Source organism: Falco peregrinus, chromosome 3 (assembly GCF_023634155.1).
Source record: "Falco peregrinus isolate bFalPer1 chromosome 3, bFalPer1.pri, whole genome shotgun sequence".
In the NCBI taxonomy this organism is placed as follows: Eukaryota; Metazoa; Chordata; class Aves; order Falconiformes; family Falconidae; genus Falco; species Falco peregrinus.
Window position 1 is genome coordinate 37543302 of NC_073723.1, and position 16558 is coordinate 37559859.

A 16558-nucleotide genomic window follows, 5' to 3' on the forward strand; every position below is an offset into this window, starting at 1 on the left:
ATCTGCATCCATCAGTGCAAATACTTTTTTTTTTTTTCACATGAGTGTATACAACATTGGATTCTGGTCTTTGCTCTAACTTTTTCAAGTAACACTTAGTAGTAGCAAAATCTTATCCAGTTACTATTCGTCTGCTTGTTAATTTGGTTTTTTTCCCCCCCCTAATTTCTATACTCGTATTTAGTTTGTTTGCTTTTGTCCACATGGGCCTGTCTGACTGCTGTGAGTGCTCTGCTAATGACGCTGAGGGATAAGGGTCATTTTGCTGGACACTGGTACCCCAGAGTGTCCTGGCTGGAATGTGAGACATCCATGTATACTGATGGGTTAAGCACAGGACCTACAGGACACCCACGCCCTACTGGAGCAGTAGATGGGGTCAAACAGGACTCTCTAGGGCACCTTGAGGGTGGTAAAAAATGACTCAGGCAACTGAATTGAGTCCCTATTACCAAACCCATGCTTTTCGACCCTTCTCTCTAGCTGAAATGACTACAAATGTATTTTTTTCCCAAAATAACTGTTTTTTCCCCACTCTAAAAGGTGTTATTATAGTCACACACCTAGATTTTCTTTGCAAAGTCTGGACTGTAACTGAAGCTACTACATCAACTTGTCTGAAGTTTTTGCAGAAAATAATTTTGGTCTAGCACATATAGCAGGTGTGGGGAGCTGGGTGCTCCTGATCTGAGCTTGTTCCCAGGCTATAGGCAAGCCTTTATCCTGCTTCTGGCAAAACAGTCTTCTTGCCTTTTGAAGCCTCCCTAAGCTTTCACTTTTGCTTTAGCTGTGTATGCTGTGGTTTGCTAATTTAAACCGCTGGTTGTTTATCTCCATTGTCCTCCAGAATTTGCTCTTGGTCTTTTGCCAGGCTGTGGAACACACATGCCTATTTTGTGAGGAAAAAAAAAATAATTCCAAGTTTAAGTCAGGAGCTTTTTCTTTGTCTTGATTCTCTTCTTCCCATTGCTACAGATGACATAGATCTTCTGAGGCTGCTGAACCAAGAAGTAGCTAATCTGTTGTAAATGACCTGAAAGTGTTTGCCACTTGTATATTTATATATGTATATCTTATAGAAATATTTTATATATGTGGTTTTGTCCCAAGTTTAGTCTTTGTAGGACTGCAGTATATTTGCGAGTGTGTCATGTCAAGATCTTCTCTTCCTACGTCTGTACGTGGGGTCTACCCTTTCTCCTTGCTGTCTGCCATCCAAGCAGAGCTGGACCCTTCTGGCCTGCCCAGCTTTCTCACACTGCGGAATGGGGGTGGGGGGTGTGGGGCGCTGACGGCCAAGTCCCAGACTGACTGAGGAAAGGTACTAAGAGCCCATGGCATCTGGTACCCCACTGCTTTGCATGGCAGGTAGCAGTCTGTGGTGGTGTATTTCGCCCCCTCCTCTGGGCCACTCTACATCCTCAGGAATCCCCGTTAGTCCCTGGCCTCTGTGTAACGAGTCGGGCGGTTCGGCACCCCTTGACGGTACCAGCAACTCCTGCGTGGCTGAGGTGGGGAGCAGCACCATCCGTGTTAGGAACTCCTGTTGCCTGGCCAAGGTGGGGAATGATGGCAGAGATAATGAGTCATCCCCTGACAGCCCTGGAACATTCCTGACCCAAATCGTAGCCCAAGTGGAATGGTGCAACTGTCATTGGAATTTTGAAAAAATTACAGACTCAGATTACGTCTAGGATGGAATTTTATGGATCACTAAAGCCAGTCGTCTCCAAACCTATAAACAGTGGTCCTAACTGATGCCCTTAGAGCTCTCCTGGACCAAAGTGGGTGCGACCAGCATCTCCCTCTGAGTGGGATCCCACTCACAGCTCACAAACTCCCACGTCTGTGATGCTAGGGGGACTGTCACAGACAGCTAATGACGGAGCCTGGGCCGATACCCCTGCCCCTGGAGACTCAACCCTTCGGCCGCAGACAAATGCAAAGACATTCAATGTATTTCACTGAACTCAATGGGAACTTTTAATAGGTATACCTTTGTACGTTTATGCATATGTATTATACATCTCCCTATATACGTATTTCCCTTATGCTTGTGTGTGTGTGAATTGATTTAGATGTCTCATAACCACCACACTAGAAGTGTTATAATTTCAGATCCATAATTAAATCACCATTATAATTTAAGTAAATCCTATTGATTTGCTTTGTATAACTTAAATTATTTGATGATTAATTGCTGCTAAAATCTTCTGATCGACCTTAAATTGTGAATAAAATTTCACTCTTTCTATATTCTTAGATTTAAACTGTTGACCAAGTCTGAGACTAGGATTGGATCTAGCAGTACCTAAACTCTGTCAAGAGTTTAGAAGGCAAGGGGGTCCACTCTGATCCTTGTGGCTCAACGGAAGGATCTCCCTTACCCTTTTGTCCTACTCTTTATATCACTTCCATTAGACATAAACCATCAACAGGGTCTGAGACTAGGATTAGTCCTAGCTGCACCTAAGCTCTGTTAAAAGTTTAGAAAGCAAGGGGTTTTACTCTAAACCTTGTGACTCAACAGGAGAATCTCCCTTACCCTTTTACATCTCTGATCCCTGTATAAATAATTTCAGCTTAATTCTAACTCGATTTTAATTTGATTTTTCTTTGTGTGTTCTATCCACATCATAAGTAATAGAGTGAACCTTGGCATAGAACTTTGTGAAGCTACACTCCCACAAATTTGTATTAAATCTATTTCTTTCATTCCTTTGATGGTGATTCCTTAGGCAACTTAACCTAAACTGCTCATCCATGACACAGTCGCAGAACAGAGCCCTGCCTGGGAGTGACAGAAAGGATCACATGGGAAGTCACAGCAGTGTTTTGCTGTGAAACATCTTTGCTGAGGAAATCCAGCATTGATGGGCTAACAAGAATGGCTTCAATAGGAATCAGTTAATACAAACCTGATGCTAAAGCTGGGCTCTCAACATAAATCAACTCATCTAGAAGCTTTTATCATATTTGTCAGAAGGGCTCATGTAGGCAAAAAGGGGGAAAAAAGAAATGCTTGTGTGACCAGCTTCCCCTTCTGTAAATAGAAGAGGTCACTGCTTGTATAATTAGATCTGAACACAGGATATATATTGGCATATGCAAAGCAATATGTCTAAGGAGAATAATACATATTTAGTCTAAATCTGTGCTTATGAGAGAGAGGTTTAGGTCACAGACTTCACAAGGTTTTCATATCTGGAGAGAATGGTAACAGATCAATAGGACAGAAGAATTTCTTTGCCACCGATAGCTAAACATTCTTGTCTCCAAATCAGGTGTTGCCCAGTGTTTCTCTAAATAAAAGAAGTTTCCTGATCTTTGTCACTGGAAAAGGCACTACATATTGCCCTCAGGTCTGATTTTCCTTCAGGCCTCTGTAACTGCAGAAAGAGGGAGGTGAGGGGCCAAGAACCTGCCCCATGCCATGGCCTCCTTTGTGACACTCTTCTGAAAAGAAATTACGCCCAATTCCTTTATCTCAGTGGCAGCAGCCTTTTTGCTGCTCTGAGCTGTTTTAGTGAGTTACAGTTTGAGGACTGGTGTATCCAGCCTCTGGCTGAGCTGCCCTTCTTTTGCTATGAAATACATGATGAGCTGCTGAGGATGACACACGGTCTTGCAGAATTTTTGGTGGAAAGATGCGAGCTACCCTGGCTGAGATTTTGAGGTAATCCTCCACTACAGCTCCCTGCAACAAATTGTACAGCCTTATTACCAGATAGCTGACAAAGTGTGTGTGGTTGTTACCAGGGCTGTACAAATGGTTTGTGTGCTCTAAGGTTAACACAGTCTATTGCTAGTACCAGGAATTGGAGACCTTTTCTTAATGAAGACTCTAGACCTACAATCATCTTAGGAAAAAACGGCAGTGACAACTGTGAAGGCTGAGCAAAGACGTCCCAGGGAGGTCCTCATGGCATCCGGCTCACCAGGCTGTCGCTGCCCTGCTGAAGCCATGTGTGGGGAAAGGAACCCAACTGAAGCAGCTCATTTAGTGAAAAGAAGACGTGGGGCTGTATATTACTACTTTGTTCGTAAGATGACAGTGGAGCCTGGAACATTTCAATTTCTCTTTATGTATACAGGGCATGGGTGTGAGCTGCAAACAAAATAGTCTTTATAAGGCAACAATTCCTGTGTGGCCGAGTCAGCGCTAGCAAGGGTGATCCATGCTCTGCCCCTGCGCGGCTGTGGGCGAGTGGAGGAACCTCACGCTTCTCTGCACTCGTTTTAACTCCTGTAGGTAAAACAGGGTAGGGGAGCTGGGTGAGGTGGCTTTAGTGGCAGCCTGCACGGAGATGCTGGAACAAGGTCGGGCTGTTCAAGGTGGGTGAGAGCTCGGGGTCCTGCAGATCAGTGTCCTGGCAGCCACTGTGCAGAAGGTGCCAAGGCTAGATTGTAGCTGAGAAAGAGGGAAAAGTAGTTTGCAAACTAAATTCTTGGCAGCAGCAGAGGCTGAATGAAATGGTATCAGCATTGCTGTGGCGGTGGTCTGTGAGCTGCAGAGAAGCCAGGATCCCCACTGCATTTGGAGTTAAATTCTTCCTATGCAAATGGCTTGCTGTCTTCTGCCCTTGGCCTGTGCTATGGCTGCTTATACAGGGGGGCAGTATAGGGCACTGCTGGAGCCATTTTTATCACCGACAGATTTGAATTGGTTCTAGCAACCACAGGCAGCAATCCAGTCACCCTAAAAGTTTGTTGTCCCTGATGTGGGAGCACAGTTGCTCTGCATGCATCCATGCTGTAGAGCAGCCCCCCTCCTCTTGCGTGTCCTGAAGGCTCCGTTCTGAGGTACAGAGAGTCCAGAGGTACAGAATACCTGGTTTCTTCCCAGAAAATACTGCATTCCTTAAAAAGAAACCCACCTTACACCAAAGAAGAGACATTTTTACTGCACTTCAGACTGGGCTAGAAGTCTAAAAAAGGCATTAAAATGTTTTTCTTTATCTTGGGAGGTGGTATATAGTACACACTAAAAAAAAATCTCAACTAAATATTCAAGATCTATAAGCAGTGGGAATGATGTATATGAGATTTACTTAATATATTTCAGCTCTCTGAAGCAATGTAATATAGCTGCAGCTAAATCTGAAATTTTATGTCTTCCTTGTGTTGAGCAGCTGAATGCATTGTAACAGACTTCTGCCAGGCATGTTTTGGGTGCTAAAGATGGCATATGAAACCTAGAAGGAGCCTGGAATGTGCAATGTGAAATTGGTTAGGTGGGCAGGGAAGATGTTAGAGCTGGTGCTCACTGTCCTTTGTACAGTCTCTGACTCTCCATTTGGAATAGTCACCATCATTCAGTAACAATTGAGTAAAATAGATACTGTAGAGCTTAAGTGGCTGGATTTATTCAGTGTGTGGTCTTGGTTGTTGCTAAAGGTTGTGAAAGCTTCTTATTGCAAAGTGTCTGTACATGGGAGTAAAACACCGAGATCAGTGCCCTAACTGCTCTCCAGGTGAAAAAATTAAAACTCTTGTCTTGAGAAGCAGGTCAGATTTAGAAATGTTAGATCTCTATGGGTTCCTGAGGGAGTGAAAGCCTGAAACAGATGTCTTTTGTCACAGGAGACTGTAAAGGAGCTGAAAATGGCTAGAGAAGGGTCAGCTCATGTGAGAGTGGGTCTGGGGTGTTTTGTTGTTGGGAGGGTTTGATTCTGCATTTACTCGGCGTGACTTTCTTATTAACTTCAGGAGAGTTAATCCTGATCTGCTCCCACATGAGTGACAGCAGAAGCAAAAATTTTTGCAATGCCTGAGACTAACAAGGTGCTTCTGAACAGGTTAATAGATGTGAATTAACACTGAGGAGCTAAGACTTGTTTGTATGACAGCAATGCTTCCCATTTGTTGTCCCTATCTCATTATATGGGAAAGTAAGTATCATTCCCATTTTGCAAGTAAGAAAAGGGAGACAAATTGATTCAGCAACCTGCCAAAGGTGAAGCTGACGATTGTTGAAAGAGCTTGAAATAAGGGCTTATTTCTCCTGACTTCTGAGTCCTTTGCATATACTGATACTATTCTGTACATCAGAACATGGCTCTACTCTTGTTAAAACTGTGGATAAACACCCACTAACCACCCTGATATGAACTCACCATTGTATTTTTCTTGAATTACCCAGAACATTACAGTTAATGCCATCTGGACAAGGACAGATTACACCTAATCAGGAAGAAAGAAAAAAAAAAAAAAAAGAAAGAAAAGTCTTTAAGGACAAAACTGCTTCTTCAGACTTTTGAACACACTTGAACTGGCAGAAAGATTTTGCGCCACTTCAACACCTTTTGTCAGATGGCTGTGATGCATTTGAGCTGGCAGCAGGAGCCCTCCTGCTGGAATTAGTATCCCATGGAGTCACTGCTGGGTGTAGCACCCCTGGAAGCAAAGGCACAATCAAATGCTTAAGCCTCTCTGATGGTGTTTTCCATCTGTTTCTCCACCAGCGTGCAACATGCAACTCACCACCGTTTCTAGGGAAGCAAAACTGCGTGATTGCTTTTGTGTCTGTGTGTCCCTCTCATTAACATCTTTCAGTCTACTGGCAGCTTTGACCACATTTAATACAAAGGTATGTCTCGATATGAAATTATGTTTCTGCATGTCCTGTATAAATAAGGTACCAGGGAGAGGAGAGACCTGAGTTTGACTAAGCACAAGATCCAGCCTAGTGACTTCTGATCCTGACAGCTGGGTTGCACAGCTGAGTTTGTCAGAGGGCACGTGGCTGGCAACCATGTGTACCATGAACCTTGTTAAGGTTTTATCTACACAAGACAGCCAATCAAGAAACAAAAATCTTCAGGATAAAGGGCTCCAGTAATTATGCTACAAATGGCACCCGTTGGGCAAGAAGGGAGATAACAAATGTCATGAACAGCGGGCGTTTGGTTCAAATTTTTTTATAATATTATTTTTTTATAATATTCTTTTTTTTACAAACTGTCTGGCTTTCCACAGATCTTCGGTTTCAACCTGTAATATATCCCCCCGATTCTGAGATAGGAGGGTACTTGAAGTATGCAACTGCATATACTTAATTGTAAGCCAAACTAGCTAACATATTTACTCAGGAAAAGAAGTGCTCAGGAACCTCTTTACTGATGAAAATCATGTGTTATCAACTGAATATGTGTTTATTCTCCAAGCTTAAAGCATTGAATTTTTTAATGTAGAGGAAAGACACTCAGACTGTATTTTGAGGGGGAAAAAACCTGAAAGTTGAGAGAGATATTTTGGATAATGTCCTTCACACAGCACACATGCTCCTATTTTAGGGTTTCTCCAGGAATAACATAATACTGGAGACACCAATCCTTCCTTCAGTCTTCAGCTCCTGAGCAGAACAAAGTGGATAAGCTAACATTAAGTGGACATGGCCTGTGATCCTAGTACCTAATTATTGTCTATGTCAGCAGCAACATGTAGAGCAAAAATTCCCTGACTTTTGCACAAGGGAGAAAGAGTCTCAGGCCAGACTTTACACTGACACTCCTTTCAGTCTTGAGTTGGGGCTCTGCAAACTCTCCATGGCTTTAAGAGTATAGGTTTCCTTCTTGCCAGTTGGTGTTAGTCTTGAATCTCGGTCCAATATACAACGTACAATGTTCAGAGATCCAAATGCTGCTGGTATTTGCATGGGGTGGGCTACTATGGCGGAGAAGGAAGAGAGTGAGGAAGGAAGGAAGAGAGCACAGAAAGGAGGGACAGAGGAAGGGCAGGAGGAAGGATGGTTTAATGTTAGCTAGGTTACAAGGGCAAGTGCTTAAAAGAGGAAATTATTTTACTGCTTGTGCCACTGCAATTATTTCCCCTTCGAGCATGCTTAGGGTGGTGGTGACATTAATGTCAGAACTGTAATTAAAGTAGTTCATGTACTCACTGACAGGACAGCACAAAATGGATTTAAAAGAAAACAAAACTGCAATTGCACAGATCTAGTGTTTCCTAAATTCTAAGTGCCTGACTTTGCCATTCAAACAACATTATTTTTTAATAGCTTGGGTTTTACTGAGTCAATGCTACTTATAAAGCTGTCAGGATCGGAAAAAGGCAGAGAAGCCTCTCGAGGACGGAGCCAGGAAGCTTCACAGCCAAAGCACTGACAGCTGGAGGGGGGGATTTGAGGCTGCTTTTAGTTTTAAAAAGATTGATGCATTTTAAGAATAGGCCACCATGTCAGTGGCAGAAGAGAAACAATCTTTTATCCCACAGTAGGCAGTCTGGTGCAGAAAGCACCACCTGAACATCAATTCTGCTTTGCCATAAGCAAAGCGACCCGAGTGCCAGGCTTTATGAGGATCCCTCTGACCAGCTTTCTACCTGGTCCCACAGATTTCAGTTGCTGTCTGGCTTCCAAAGGTCAGCTGTGAGCATGTTCACCCAGAGTGTGCTGCCCAGGTGGTTAAAGCTCTCTTCTGACATAGGGTTCAGTCTGTAGGCTACACAGACACTTCAAAACACAGCCTCTAACTCCTCATCCTCAAAGGACTACTGTACAAGCTCCAGGTGTGGTCTTTCTGGAACCTCTCCTTGAAGGACCCTCTGTGGCCATGATGCCAAATGTATGAAGTGACATAACTTTTCCCCCAGTTCCATATATTGCTGGTGAAGGAGGTGAACACACTTGAGCAGGCTCAATTGCTGCTGGGGTGCATATAGTCCCTGTGGTATGTTGTCAGAAGAGAGGGGGAAATGCTTGAACTTGATTGCTCTCCAGTAATTGTATAGAGTGTCTGAGCAATATGTCATTCAGATTGGATTGCTTCCCAGGGCCAAGTGCTTAAAATGATGATGAAGTGGCATCTATGTTCCACCTCTTGTTTTTTTCCTTCCCACAGAACCTTTCTTACAGGATTTGCCAAAAGGAGAAGGCAGTTTCCTTTTCTGTATTTAAAAGACATATGGGCTTTGGTGTGAGGAGAAAAAGAAACTTAGTTAAACCAGCGCATTCTAATTCATTGTTGTTCCTGAGATTTGATCCCACAATGTGTTTATAAGGACAGCACTGCTGTCCCATCAAGAATTAATGCATCCAAGTAACTTTAAGAAGGAGAGCAGTCCTTGAGCTCAAATACATGTTGGAGTTAGGGCCAGCGTTCAGGAAACCACCAAGTCCGCAGAGAGGAAACAAACTGTGAGAGCAGGAGGTTTGTCTGGCGAGGGGTGTCTTATCGATTCAGAGAAATGCCTGATGGGGAGATATAACAAAGACTTAGTAACAGAGGTGTAATAATATGACATAAGACATAATAACATCTAATAATCACATAATAATATTATCACATATTATGTTATAGTATGACATAAGACATAATAACAAATAACAAAGAGAGGCAGACTCTTCTGAGTGGTGCCCAGTGAAAAGACAGAGGAAACTGGCACAAATTAAAATAGAATAAATTCTGTTTAAATTTAAGAAAGAACTTTTTTGACTGTGAAGGTGATCAAACCCTGGCACAGGTTGCTCAGAGCAGCTGTGGAGTCTCCATCCTTGGAGATATTCCAACCCCAAACGGGCATTGTCCTGGGCAACTCGTTCGAGGTGACTCTGCTTTGAGCAGAGGGTTGGACTCGATGATCTCTGTGATTCTGTGGCTCTGTGAAATCCACTTCCAAAGTAGAGGAAATTTGGCAGCCTTGACAGCACTGTCTCCAGCAACAGCCAAGTCATCTCACTGAGAGTCCAGAAGCCATAGGCTGAATGTTGAAAGGCATCGGTGCACACTAGAAATCCTGCATTAATGATGTGATAGAACGCTTTCATTAATTAACTTATAAAGAATCATGGTAAATAATAGATCTGTGTATTGACCAAAACACTTGTCATACAACAGAAGTGGAAATCTATGCCTTTGCCACTGTCCTGGGCTTCAGTATTTGTACACACAACTATGTTTCCTGCTTAACCATGCATGAGCTGCAAGCAGTGAAAACAGCAGAAATTGTTTCTTTAAAAAGACATTGCTGTGTAATATTGTGCTTAAAATACTACATGTGTATTGTGCCAGTGACTTTGTGAGTGCAGCTCAGTGTTTCTGAGTTCTGCAGTGTTTCAGCATCTGTAGCTCGTGAGGCAGAGACATCATTAATTAAGGAACCCAGAATCTTTGGGACATTTTTAATTACATACGTCAATGAATGTCATTTTAATGGAGCATAAATATATAAATAAAATCTGTGTATCCTTGTTTTTCACACTGTGTGTTCTCAGGCTGAAGATCCTCTTGTTATTTTTCAGTGAGGTTTAAATTCCTTTCCGTACCTTGCCTCACCCTTGCATCATTCCTTAGATACCAGAGCATCCCATGAAATCTGATTCTGTTGGTTTCGATCTTTGGCCAGGCATGTATGTACTGGATGGACAGACAGAGCAAGTACAAAAGCTGGGATCATGATGGGAAGGGAAGAAGAGGCAGAACATTGCAGGTTTTTGCTGTTCTTTTATCCACTTTTTCTTTTTTTGCATGAGAAGCACCAATACTTCTTACATTTAAAGCCCTAACTTTTGCATGATTTAGTTACTTGATACTGGAAGTAGCAAAGGGTCCATTTGCTACTCCTAGATAGTTATACAGCAGCATTAATAATAACATACTTGTTTAAAATAAAAAATATTTCTTTGACAGCCACATCTTTATGTTGAACTTCCTGGTTACTCTTTTCTGAACACATTTACCTCAATCTTGCCATTACTCTTGGATGTTAATCTAGCATAATTTTCAGATATTAACCATAATGTTAATATAGATATTGAGACAAAGCCCATTGAAATAATCAATGTTTGATCTTGGACAAAAGAAACTCCACCTGCCAGCATTTGGGGGTGGGAGGCTGTACTCGCCAGACACAGTGACATTTACGTTGTATCATTAACATTTGCGGACTGTTTCTTTTTATTTTGTGCTGAAAGGGGCTACTTCTGTTCTGGCCTCAGTGCTAATTCGGAAGAACTCCAGTGAAATAAATAGCAATGACACAGTAGCATCCCTACAAGGGCAGAGCCGCTGGAGGAGGAAGAACCTGTGGTTAAGGCACTGGACTGGGATTTAGAAAATCAGAGATTGGTCTCCTACTGCACCACAGATTTCCTGTGTAAATTCAATATGCAGCCTGATCCAGAAAGGCAACCACATGCCAAATGTACAACCCAGGTGGAATTTTACTGCCTAGACCCAAATGACAGCAAACCTGCCTCATCCTGCAGTACCTCCCTCTCCTGGGACACCTGTGTTTTTACCTGTAAAGTTCCTTAGATGCCTAAAAACTTATTTCCTGAGCCTCACCTTAGCTAGCCTGTGCTGGTCATTTTGTTGCTCTTTCATTTCCAGCATTGGGGTCATGAACTGAGCATCCCCTCCCTTCGAAAGGACCAGTCTGGTAGGTGACTATGCCTAATCCAGACTGACTGCTCGGAGTCGGCAGCAAGGACAGGCATTCATGTGAAAGTGTGTCCTGATGTAGGGCTGGTGTTGGTGCCTAACTAGTGCTCCCTTTATATGAAATACCTTTGTCTACAATTAATCCTTTTCCCATAGGGTAGCGGACAACAAACATGAAGCCCTACAGCACAAGCTTCTGTTTATGTTACTTGGTCAGAGTAAAAGTCCTGCTTGTTTAAAGCCTTAAGCACCAGATATCCTCACCAGCTTTGCTTAATGAATCCTACCAGTACATCTCACACAGACATCACACAGGCCACTTTCTAACTGGCCTGGTCAGGTTTCCTGTTGGCAGAGACAACTACTGTTTTTTTAAGCAGTAAGTTTGATGTTTGATGTCTCAGAAGTGCTGTGTGCGGTAACTCCATGCCTGTGCAGCCAGTGCATGCAGAAGAGACCTGCTCATGTGCAGCAATCCTCTCCAGAGGCAGCTGGTTTTCACAAATCCCCCCAAAGCAACCCAGTAGCAATCCTGATGCTGCATCTGCACTGCAAACTGCTGAAACCTTTTCACCAGGGATCTGTGTGACAGGACTCCAAGGAATATCCCTGTCAGCCAACTTCAGCAGTTACAGAGAGATAAAGCCTGGAGGAGAACGTGCTATTTCAAATGGATGCACATATATTTATTTTCTAATTTGCTAAGGTTTAAGATTATGCAGATACACAGAAGCAGTTTAGCCTGGAGTTAAGGCAGCTATGGAGGGTGTGCAAACATAAAAGGGTGCGTTGTTTTGACTTCTTCATTTAGAAAAATGATTAAGGGTTGTGGGTTTTTTTACATATGTGCAGCAGGAAGGACAAAGACTGGCACGTTGCTATATAGAACTTATTTTACATGGCCATTTAAGAAATTAGTGCCCACCCTTGACTGCCCTTGCTAAATGCTTGGCCAAGCAACTGAGAGGCAGGCATAAATGGAGAATGTCATGGCTGTCACCCATCATTGCTGCAAAGCCCTGCCAGTTAAATGGCCATCAGAGCTTCGGAGCCAGCAGATAGCTCTGAACTGCCATCAGCACAATAGGAACGACACTCTTTGGAAATATGACTAATGGTCTTCAACTGTATTATCAAAATTTTTTATATTTATTAACTGCAAATGCCCGTGCACATTTGAACCCTGGCACATGGTCTGAAGTTCTCCTAAATAACAGGTAATCCAGGAACAGACTGGACATTATATACCATCATACATAAATGAGTAACCAATTAAATTAAACTATCATCCTAAAAGCTTATATTTAGTGGCCAAGCTTTCAGGCTTCATCAGTAATTTCAGATTCTGTGGGAGAATTAACGTCTGCATCCTGACTTCTGCAGAGTTGGGAGGTTGTGAACTCCACCCACTGGTGACCTACTTTTTGGCTGTCTAGTCAACCTCCTCACAAGCTCTTACCGCAAGATGCCACTAGCAAATTACTGAGCTTGCATCCAGCACTCCTAACCACACACAAAACAGCTCAGTTTGGGAGCATCTTGCCAAAATAAGCACATCCTCACCCACATTGGACTGTCTGTCTGAAGGCAAAGGCAGTGAAATAGTTCTCTGGAAGATGTTTTTTCTTGCTGGAAGGTAAAAGGTCCTTGTTTCCATGTTGATGTACTTCCAAACTCTGTCAATCCTATTCATGTAGAAATCCCTATTCTGCAATACACATTGAAAAGCTTGGCTTTGGGATCTGTTTTCTTCCCCTAGCCAGAACTAGGTGGAGTGAAGGCATCTTTGAAGGAACAGGACTTGTGGAAAACCAAGTTCAGCAAGTCTGAAGCGAAACAAAGCCCGGGGCACTCCCTGATTTGAACTGTGGTGTACACTGCTTGCTCCTTGCCTGTGCTGGACTCCACTCCCACCTGAGAGCTTTGTCCACCCCTGAGGAGGCAGCAGGTGTCAGAGCAAAGATGGCCAAAGCAGTTCACTTGGACATACTGCTTCAGCTGTCTGCAGAGGCAGGCTGCTGTCGCTTGTCTGGCTGCCAAGTTCTGCCCAGCTCTGTGTGTGACATCTTACATTCATTTTGGAATGAACTAATGTGCACAGTTGCAAATAATTTATATGAACATATGCCTCTGCTTGCAGTAAATATATCTTTCCAGAGCCATGGTAGGCAACTGGCTGCCCAAAATCATGAATTTTGGGGAAGCCCGGTGGGAATGGGTTCCAGTCAGGAATGCTGGATATTTTGATTGAAGGGTGGATGCGTCGCAGGGGGGTGGGGGGGTTTCGTGGACACCATCTGGCATTTCTGTGTTTTCTGTTTGCTGCCTAAAGGCTAGGTGATGGCCAGGATTTGGGATAATTTTGAGGGTGCTGGCTGCAGGTGGAGGGAGTGAGAGGAAGTCCTGGTGCCTGGTGGTCTCAGCTGGATGGGCGGAGGGACGTGCATTTCTGGGGAGAAGAGGTAAAATATGCTGGAGGCTGGGAGAGAGGGGCTGTAGCTGGGTCACTCCAGAGCACAGAGATATAGAGTCAGCCTGGGATTATTTTAGGAGAATAAGGGAGCTGAAGGAAATTTTTCAGGGAAAAGAGGAGACTAGAGTTCCTCTGATGAGGGGAGTTGCACTGATGGCAGGTGAGAAGATTTTCAGGTCTGTCCGTGCCTGGTTCTTTGTGAAGTGCCAGTATCTCTCTCCCTGACTGCTCAGGAGGCAGCAGCTGGAGGCACGTGGCTTCCTCCTGTGTTAAGCCCTGCCAAAGATGAGGAAACCCTCAAGATGCGATAAGACACATCTGATAGAGAGTTTATACTTGAATGTTTTCAAGCTTTTCTTTCATTCCACATGATAAATGAAGGAAAGGAAAAAGGAAAGCCTTGAGGGAAAAAAAATATAAGGTTAAAAAACACCACTAAAAATCACCATTTTCATTTTTTGCCATTAAAAATATTTTTTTCCTGCTCTGAAAGAACCCTAATTGTTTAATTGACCCCAACAAGGAAGTGGAATTTCTGTTCTTTATAAACACTTGATGTGCTGACATTTTCCATCCTGAATTAGAATTAAAACAGCTACAGTGAGTAAACACTGTTTATTTTATTCATCAAAGAACTGAGACTGTTTTGAGGGAGGGGTTGATGGAGGCCATAGTTTCATGTTATGTTTTCTTGGTGAGCAGTGCAGCCCTGGATATGTTTTGTTTGGGGGTTTTTTGGAGGTCTTTTAACCCAGTTAAAAGATCAGGTCACTGATCAGGTTTACTGGGCAGCCCTGCACATAGTCAGTGGGCAGTATAATATCAGCTCAGGAGTGGGGACAGGCAGCTCTGGACAAGCCTGTCAGCCAGCTTTGTTGGAGAACAAACTATAACATGAAACTCTAACATCACCTGTTTTGCACCCATAAGTAAAAAGCAGTAATTTCCAGAATTAAATGTGATGGGTGGCTAACAATATTTGATAACTGCACAAAAACAAAGGCTAGGAGGAGAGGAAAAGTCTAACTAATCCTGAAGAAAGAGACTCAGGTCTATTGTCTAGGTGTATTCACTAGTTTGGGTTGGGGCTACATGTTTTAGCAAATAGTCCCACCAGAGTTCAGCTCAAGAAAATAGACATGTTTGTTCTTTAAGATAATCACTCTCATCAGCTCAGGATGCATGTTATTAATAGACTTTGGTATCTGATGACATTTTGGGAACTCGGTTTTGAATTGGCCTTACATCTGTAATTGTGCCCATAGGAAAGGCTGGTCTGAAACAATGTTCCTTTATTTACAGTAACTTCACTTCTGTCCAAACTCATCGAAGTCAGGTAGCTGCAATTATTTGTGCTGGTGATTGTTGATATAGTAAAAAACCATGGATTAATGTTGAATAGCCACATTCTGAATAGTTAGGAGAACAGGTTTCTTGCATGCATCAGTTAATTAAAAGGCAAGTGATAAAGGCAACTGAGCGTGAATTGCAGCAAAGCTGAGTTCCTGTCACCTGAGTCACCCACAGAAGGAGGAATTCAGAGCCCTTGTGCGTTGCAGAATTTATAGTTGGTCAGGGGCTGGAGGGCTGCCTGGCATGGAACAAGGCAGCTGGAACTTGCCAAGGAGTAAGGACACCCCAGTCACATCTCTTTGCCCTAATGTGGTCTCAGAGGCTCCATCTAAGCTGGAGCACCCAGGCACGCTTTCAGATTCCTGCAACAGGCTGCACGTCTCGGTCACGTCCTGTTGGGCAAGACGCAAATACACGGGCTAACTGTGGGCTGCGGTGTGCTGCAGCAAGTACTCAGTCTGGATACCTGTAGGACTGAGACCCATCAATAGCTTGTAACGTATTTCAGCCACTCTCCAGCTGAAACAGCAGCTGGAATATCCCCAGAATGCAGCCTGCAGGGACTGCCATGCCCTGTGCTAGCTGGTGTTCTTGCTGAACAGTAACGTTTCTCAGACACTTGCGAGTTTGTCTTATAGTACTCCTGTGACTCCAGGGTAGCAGAAATGAGTTCTAGGGAAGCAAAGGACCTGGCTGAAGCAGTTATTTAGTTATTTAGAAGTGCAGGTCGTTTAAATGCACCCTGGTCCCTGAACTTTAAGAGATAGGGTAGCAGTAGACCTCTGGGAAACCCCATGGGATTTGTACCCATTTTGATGAGCTAAACAACAGGTGTGGCTTATCAATAGGAAACACCAAGACCAAGGACATGCAAGGTAATGCAAGTCAGAGGTGATCAGCTGAATGTTCTGTATTAAAACCTGTTTGTAAAGGGATTTAGAGACACAAACCTATGAAAAGTTGCTCTGATCATATTCTGAACCTGCCCTCAGTATTAAAAGAAATTACAAAGCGTTCTCTACACATGTATTTGAGTTCTGATTTGGAGTTTGCCCATCTTTTGCCTGCATTTTGAAATGCATATTCTTGTAAAAGAAAAATGACTGACCAATGTTTGCAGAGAAGACAATTCCTAAATTAATAGCTGTGTATTCATCTTGCATGTCTCCCTGTGAAACCTGAGGCCTAAAAATAACTGTGAAGTAGTAGAACTATCCTAACAAGAATATTTGCAAAATGTCTAACAGCACAAAGCTACAGTAGAAATCTGATTCTAAGTGTAAAGGCTTAGGTAGAAGATGTGTGACCTGCTGGTCAATCAAAATATTATCTC